The sequence below is a fragment of the Taudactylus pleione genome, unplaced genomic scaffold (assembly GCF_031769625.1).
Source record: "Taudactylus pleione unplaced genomic scaffold, aTauple2 ptg000304l, whole genome shotgun sequence".
Lineage (NCBI taxonomy): Eukaryota > Metazoa > Chordata > Amphibia > Anura > Myobatrachidae > Taudactylus > Taudactylus pleione.
In genome coordinates this window covers 1,258,033-1,268,095 of record NW_028284705.1, presented here as the reverse complement: position 1 = coordinate 1,268,095, position 10,063 = coordinate 1,258,033, and positions in this window count along the sequence as shown.

Below are 10,063 nucleotides of genomic sequence, written 5' to 3'. Positions count from 1 at the left end.
ACCATATCATACCACACCCCGTCTCAGTCTTTATAATTTCACCATATCATACCACACCCCGTCTCAGTCTTTATAATGTCACCATACATACCACACCCCGTCTCAGTCTTTATAATGTCACCATATCATACCACACCCCGTCTCAGTCTTTATAATGTCACCATATCATACCACACCCCGTCTCAGTCTTTATAATGTCACCATATCATACCACACCCCGTTTCAATATTTATAATGTCACCATATCATACCACACCCCGTCTCAGTCTTTATAATGTCACCATATCATACCACACCCCGTCTCAGTCTTTATAATGTCACCATACATACCACACCCCGTCTCAGTCTTTATAATGTCACCATATCATACCACACCCCGTCTCAGTCTTTATAATGTCACCATATCATACCACACCCCGTCTCAGTCTTTATAATGTCACCATATCATACCACACCCCGTCTCAGTCTTTATAATGACACCACATCATACCACACCCCGTCTCAGTCTTTATAATGTCACCATATCATACCACACCCCGTCTCAGTCTTTATAATGTCACCATACATACCACACCCCGTCTCAGTCTTTATAATGTCACCATATCATACCACACCCCGTCTCAATCTTTATAATGTCACCATATCATACCACACCCCGTCTCAGTCATTTTAAAGTCACCATATCATACCACACCACGTCTCAGTCTTTTTAAAGTCACCATATCATACCACACCCCGTCTCAGTCATTTTAAAGTCACCATATCATACCACACCCCGTCTCAGTCTTTTTAAAGTCACCATATCATACCACACCCCGTCTCAGTCATTTTAAAGTCACCATATCATACCACACCCCGTCTCAGTCTTTATAATTTCACCATATCATACCACACCCCGTCTCAGTCTTTATAATGTCACCATACATACCACACCCCGTCTCAGTCTTTATAATGTCACCATATCATACCACACCCCGTCTCAGTCTTTATAATGTCACCATATCATACCACACCCCGTCTCAGTCATTTTAAAGTCACCATATCATACCACACCACGTCTCAGTCTTTATAATGTCACCATATCATACCACACCACGACTCAGTCTTTATAATGTCACCATATCATACCACACCCCGTCTCAGTATTTATAATGTCACCATATCATACCACACCCCGTCTCAGTCTTTATAATGTCACCATATCATACCACACCCTGTCTCAGTCTTTATAATGTCACCATATCATACCACACCCCGTCTCAGTCTTTATAATGTCACCATATCATACCACACCCTGTCTCAGTCTTTATAATGTCACCATATCATACCGCACCCCGTTTCAGTCTTTATATTGTCACCATATCATACCACACCCTGTCTCAGTCTTTATAATGTCACCATATCATACCGCACCCCGTTTCAGTCTTTATAATGTCACCATACATACCACACCCCGTCTCAGTCTTTATAATGTCACCATATCATACCACACCCAGTCTCAGTCTTTATAATGTCACCATATCATACCACACCCTGTCTCAGTCTTTATAATGTCACCATATCATACCACACCCTGTCTCAGTCTTTATAATGTCACCATATCATACCACACCCCGTTTCAGTATTTATAATGTCACCATATCATACCACACCCCGTCTCAGTCTTTATAATGTCACCATATCATACCACACCCCGTTTCAGTATTTATAATGTCACCATATCATACCACACCCCGTCTCAGTCTTTATAATGTCACCATATCATACCACACCCCGTCTCAGTCTTTATAATGTCATCATGTCATACCACACCCCGTCTCAGTCTTTTTAAAGTCACCATGTCATACCACACCCCGTCTCAGTCTTTATAATGTCACCATGTCATACCACACCCCGTCTCAGTCTTTATAATGTCACCATGTCATACCACACCCCGTCTCAGTCTTTATAATGTCACCATATCATACCACACCCCGTTTCAGTCTTTATAATGTCACCATATCATACCACACCCTGTCTCAGTCTTTATAATGTCACCATATCATACCACACCCTGTTTCACCACACCCTGTCTGTCACCATATCATACCACACCCCATCTCAGTCTTTATAATGTCACCATATCATACTACACCCTGTTTCAGTCTTTATAATGTCACCATATCATACCACACCCTGTTTCAGTCTTTATAATGTCACCATATCATACCACACCCCGTCTTTATAATGTCACCATATCATACCACACCCCATCTCAGTCTTTATAATGTCACCATATCATACCACACCCCGTCTCAGTCTTTATAATGTCACCCTATCATACCACACCCCGTTTCAGTCTTTATCATGTCACCCTATCATACCACACCCCGTTTCAGTCTTTATCATGTCACCCTATCATACCACACCCTGTCTCAGTCTTTATAATGTCACCCTCTCATACCACACCCCGTCTCTGTCTTTATAATGTCACCCTATCATACCACACCGCGTCTCAGTCTTTATAATGTCACCCTATCATACCACACCCCGTCTCAGTCTTTATAATGTCACCATATCATACCACACCCCGTCTCAGTCTTTATAATGTCACCATATCATACCACACCCCGTCTCAGTCTTTATAATGTCACCATATCATACCACACCCCGTCTCAGTCTTTATAATGTCACCATATCATACCACACCGTCTCAGTCTTTATGTCACCATATCATACCACACCACGTCTCAGTCTTTATAATGTCACCATATCATACCACACCCCATCTTGGTCTTTTTAATGTCACCATATCATACCACACCCCGTCTTTATAATGTCACCATATCATACCACACCCCGTCTCAGTCTTTATAATGGCACCATATCATACCACACCCTGTTTCAGTCTTTATAATGACATCATATCATACCACACCCCGTCTCAGTCTTTTTAAAGTCACCATATCATACCACACCCCGTCTCAGTCTTTTTAAAGTCACCATATCATACCACACCCCGTCTCAGTCTTTAAAATGTCACCATATCATAACACACCCTGTTTCAGTCTTTATAATGTCACCATATCTTACCACACCCCGTCTCAGTCTTTTTAAAGTCACCATATCATACCACACCCCGTCTCAGTCTTTATAATGTCACCACATCATACCACACCCTGTCTTTATAATGTCACCATATCATACCACACCCCGTCTCAGTCTTTATAATGTCACCATATCATACCACACCCCGTCTCAGTCTTTATAATGTCACCATATCATAACACACCCCGTCTCAGTCTTTATAATATCACCACATCATACCACACCCGGTCTTTATAATGTCACCATATCATACCACACCCCGTCTCAGTCTTTATAATGTCACCATATCATGCCACACCCCGTCTCAGTCTTTATAATGTCACCATATCATACCACACCACGTCTCAGTCTTTATAATGTCACCATATCATACCACACCCCGTTTCAGTATTTATAATGTCACCATATCATACCACACCCCGTCTCAGTCTTTATAATGTCACCATATCATACCACACCCCGTCTCAGTCTTTATAATGTCACCATATCATACTACACCCCGTTTCAGTATTTATAAAGTCACCATATCATACCACACCCCGTCTCAGTCTTTATAATGTCACCATATCATACCACACCCCGTCTCAGTGTTTATAATGTCATCATATCATACCACACCCCGTCTCAGTCTTTTTAAAGTCACCATGTCATACCACACCCCGTCTCAGTCTTTATAATGTTACCATGTCATACCACACCCCGTCTCAGTCTTTATAATGTCACCATGTCATACCACACCCCGTCTCAGTCTTTATAATGTCACCATGTCATACCACACCCCGTCTCAGTCTTTATAATGTCACCATGTCATACCACACCCCGTCTCAGTCTTTATAATGTCACCATGTCATACCACACCCCGTTTCAGTCTTTATAATGTCACCATGTCATACCACACCCCGTCTCAGTCTTTATAATGTCACCATATCATACCACACCCTGTTTCAGTCTTTATAATGTCACCATATCATACCACACCACGTCTCAGTCTTTTTAAAGTCACCATATCATACCACACCCCGTCTCAGTCTTTTTAAAGTCACCATATCATACCACACCCCATCTCAGTCTTTATAATGTCACCATATCATACCACACCCCGTCTCAGTCTTTTTAAAGTCACCATATCATACCACACCCCGTCTCAGTCTTTATAATGTCACCATATCATACCACACCCCGTCTCAGTCTTTATAATGTCACCATGTCATACCACACCCCGTCTCAGTCTTTATAATGTCACCATATCATACCACACCCTGTTTCAGTCTTTATAATGTCACCATATCATACCACACCTTGTTTCAGTATTTATAATGTCACCATATCATACCACACCCCGTCTTTATAATGTCACCATATCATACCACACCCCATCTCAGTCTTTATAATGTCACCATATCATACCACACCGTCTCAGTGTTTATAATGTCACCATATCATACCACACCCTGTTTCAGTCTTTATAATGTCACCATATCATACCACACCCCGTCTCAGTCTTTATAATGTCACCCTATCATACCACACCCCGTCTCAGTATTTATAATGTCACCCTATCATACCACACCCCGTCTCAGTCTTGATAATGTCACCATATCATACCACACCCTGTCTCAGTCTTTATAATGTCACCATATCATACCACACCCTGTTGCAGTCTTTATAATGTCACCATATCACACCACACCCCGTCTCCGTCCTTATAATGTCACCATATCATACCACACCCCGTCTCAGTCTTTATAATGTCACCATATCATACCACACCCTGTTTCAGTCTTTATAATGTCACCATATCATACCATACCCTGTTTCAGTCTTTATAATGTCACCATATCATACCACACCCTGTTTCAGTCTTTATAATGTCACCATATCATACCACACCCTGTTTCAGTCTTTATAATGTCACCATATCATACCACACCCTCTTTCAGTCTTTATAATGTCACCATATCATACCACACCCTGTTTCAGTCTTTATAATGTCACCATATCATACCACACCCCGTCTCAGTCTTTATAATGTCACCATATCATACCACACCCTGTCTCAGTCTTTATAATGTCACCATATCATACCACACCCTTTTTCAGTCTTTATAATGTCACCATATCATACCACACCCTGTTTCACCACACCCTGTCTGTCACCATATCATACCACACCCCATCTCAGTCTTTATAATGTCACCATATCATACCACACCCCATCTCAGTCTTTATAATGTCACCATATCATACCACACCCTGTTTCAGTCTTTATAATGTCACAATATCATTCCACACCCTGTCTCAGTCTTTATAATGTCACCATATCATACCACACCCCGTCTTTATAATGTCACCATACATACCACACCCAGTATCAGTCTTTATAATGTTACCATATCATACCACACCCTGTCTCAGTCTTTATAATGTCACCATATCATACAACACCTTGTCTCAGTCTTTATAATGTCACCATATCATACCACACCCCGTCTCAGTCTTCATAATGTCACCATATCATGCCACACCCCGTCTCAGTCTTTATAATGTCACCATATCATGCCACACCCTGTTTCAGTCTTTATAATATCACCATATCATACCACACCCTGTCTCAGTCTTTATAATGTCACCATATCATACCACACCCTGTTTCAGTCTTTATAATGTCACCATATCACACAACACCCTGTCTCAGTCTTTATAACGTCACCATATCATACCACACCCCGTCTTTATAATGTCACCATATCATACCAGACCCCGTCTCAGTCTTTATAATGTCACCATATCATACTACACCCTGTTTTAGTCTTTATAATGTCACCATATCATACCACACCCCGTCTTTATAATGTCACCATATCATAACACACCCCATCTCAGTCTTTATAATGTCACCATATCATACCACACCCTGTCTCAGTCTTTATAATGTCACCATATCATACCACACCCTGTTTCAGTCTTTATAATGTCACCATATCATACAACACCCTGTCTCAGTCTTTATAATGTCACCATATCATACCACACCCCGTCTTTATAATGTCACCATATCATACCACACCCATCTCAGTCTTTATAATGTCACCATATCATACCACACCCTGTTTCACTCTTTATAATGTCACCATATCATACCACACCCCGTCTTTATAATGTCACCATATCATACCACACCCCATCTCAGTCTTTATAATGTCACCATATCATACCATACCCCATCTCAGTCTTTATAATGTCACCATATCATACCACACCCGTTTCAGTCTTTATAATGTCACCATATCATACAACACCCTGTCTCAGTCTTTATAATGTCACCATATCATACCACACCCCGTCTTTATAATGTCACCATATCATACCACACCCATCTCAGTCTTTATAATGTCACCATATCATACCACACCCTGTTTCACTCTTTATAATGTCACCATATCATACCACACCCCGTTTCAGTCTTTATAATGTCACCATATCATACCACACCCCGTCTCAGTCTTTATAATGTCACCATATCATACCACACCCCGTCTCAGTCTTTATAATGTCACCATATCATACCACACCCTCTTTCAGTCTTTATAATGTCACCATATCATACCACACCCTGTTTCAGTCTTTATAATGTCACCATATCATACCACACCCTGTCTCAGTCTTTATAATGTCACCATATCATACCACACCCTGTTTCAGTCTTTATAATGTCACCATATCATACAACACCCTGTCTCAGTCTTTATAATGTCACCATATCATACCACACCCCGTCTTTATAATGTCACCATATCATACCACACCCCGTCTCAGTCTTTATAATGTCACCATATCATACTACACCCTGTTTCAGTCTTTATAATGTCACCATATCATACAACACCCTGTTTCAGTCTTTATAATGTCACCATATCATACCACACCCCGTCTTTATAATGTCACCATATCATACCACACCCCATCTCAGTCTTTATAATGTCACCATATCATACCACACCCTGTTTCAGTCTTTATAATGTCACCATATCATACCACACCCTGTCTCAGTCTTTAAAATGTCACCATATCATACCACACCCTGTCTCCGTCTTTATAATGTCACCATATCATACCACACCCTGTTTCAGTCTTTATAATGTCACCATATCATACAACACCCTGTCTCAGTCTTTATAATGTCACCATATCATACCACACCCCGTCTTTATAATGTCACCATATCATACCACACCCGTCTCAGTCTTTAAAATGTCACCATATCATACTACACCCTGTTTCAGTCTTTATAATGTCACCATATCATACCACACCCTGTTTCAGTCTTTATAATGTCACCATATCATACCACACCCCGTCTTTATAATGTCACCATATCATACCACACCCCATCTCAGTCTTTATAATGTCACCATATCATACCACACCCTGTCTCAGTCTTTATAATGTAACCATATCATACCACACCCCGTCTTTATAATGTCACCATACATACCACACCCAGTATCAGTCTTTATAATGTCACCATATCATACCACACCCTGTCTCAGTCTTTATAATGTCACCATATCATACAACACCCCGTCTCAGTCTTTATAATGTCACCATATCATACCACACCCCGTCTCAGTCTTTATAATGTCACCATATCATACCACACCCTGTTTCAGTCTTTATAATGTCACCATATCATACCACACCCCGTCTCAGTATTTATAATGTCACCATATCATAACACACCCCGTCTCAGTCTTTATAATATCACCACATCATACCACACCCGATCTTTATAATGTCACCATATCATACCACACCCCGTCTCAGTCTTTATAATGTCACCATATCATGCCACACCCCGTCTCAGTCTTTATAATGTCACCATATCATACCACACCACGTCTCAGTCTTTATAATGTCACCATATCATACCACACCCCGTTTCAGTATTTATAATGTCACCATATCATACCACACCCCGTCTCAGTCTTTATAATGTCACCATATCATACCACACCCCGACTCAGTCTTTATAATGTCACCATATCATACCACACCCCGTTTCAGTATTTATAAAGTCACCATATCATACCACACCCCGTCTCAGTCTTTATAATGTCACCATATCATACCACACCCCGTCTCAGTCTTTATAATGTCATCATATCATACCACACCCCGTCTCAGTCTTTTTAAAGTCACCATGTCATACCACACCCCGTCTCAGTCTTTATAATGTCACCATGTCATACCACACCCCGTCTCAGTCTTTATAATGTCACCATGTCATACCACACCCCGTCTCAGTCTTTATAATGTCACCATGTCATACCACACCCCGTCTCAGTCTTTATAATGTCACCATGTCATACCACACCCCGTCTCAGTCTTTATAATGTCACCATGTCATACCACACCCCGTTTCAGTCTTTATAATGTCACCATGTCATACCACACCCCGTCTCAGTCTTTATAATGTCACCATATCATACCACACCCCGTTTCAGTCTTTATAATGTCACCATATCATACCACACCACGTCTCAGTCTTTTTAAAGTCACCATATCATACCACACCCCGTCTCAGTCTTTTTAAAGTCACCATATCATACCACACCCCATCTCAGTCTTTATAATGTCACCATATCATACCACACCCCGTCTCAGTCTTTTTAAAGTCACCATATCATACCACACCCCGTCTCAGTCTTTATAATGTCACCATATCATACCACACCCCGTCTCAGTCTTTATAATGTCACCATGTCATACCACACCCCGTCTCAGTCTTTATAATGTCACCATATCATACCACACCCTGTTTCAGTCTTTATAATGTCACCATATCATACCACACCTTGTTTCAGTATTTATAATGTCACCATATCATACCACACCCCGTCTTTATAATGTCACCATATCATACCACACCCCATCTCAGTCTTTATAATGTCACCATATCATACCACACCCTGTCTCAGTGTTTATAATGTCACCATATCATACCACACCCCGTTTCAGTCTTTATAATGTCACCATATCATACCACACCCCGTCTCAGTCTTTATAATGTCACCCTATCATACCACACCCCGTCTCAGTTTTTATAATGTCACCCTATCATACCACACCCCGTCTCAGTCTTGATAATGTCACCATATCATACCACACCCCGTCTCAGTCTTTATAATGTCACCATATCATACCACACCCCGTCTCAGTCCTTATAATGTCACCATATCATACCACACCCCGTCTCAGTCTTTATAATGTCACCATATCATACCACACCCTGTTTCAGTCTTTATAATGTCACCATATCATACCATACCCTGTTTCAGTCTTTATAATGTCACCATATCATACCACACCCTGTTTCAGTCTTTATAATGTCACCATATCATACCACACCCTGTTTCAGTCTTTATAATGTCACCATATCATACCACACCCTCTTTCAGTCTTTATAATGTCACCATATCATACCACACCCCGTTTCAGTCTTTATAATGTCACCATATCATACCACACCCCGTCTCAGTCTTTATAATGTCACCATATCATATCACACCCTTTTTCAGTCTTTATAATGTCACCATATCATACCACACCCTTTTTCAGTCTTTATAATGTCACCATATCATACCACACCCTGTTTCACCACACCCTGTCTGTCACCATATCATACCACACCCCATCTCAGTCTTTATAATGTCACCATATCATACCACACCCTGTTTCAGTCTTTATAATGTCACCATATCATTCCACACCCTGTCTCAGTCTTTATAATGTCACCATATCATACCACACCCCGTCTTTATAATGTCACCATACATACCACACCCAGTATCAGTCTTTATAATGTTACCATATCATACCACACCTTGTCTCAGTCTTTATAATGTCACCATATCATACAACACCTTGTCTCAGTCTTTATAATGTCACCATATCATACCACACCCCGTCTCAGTCT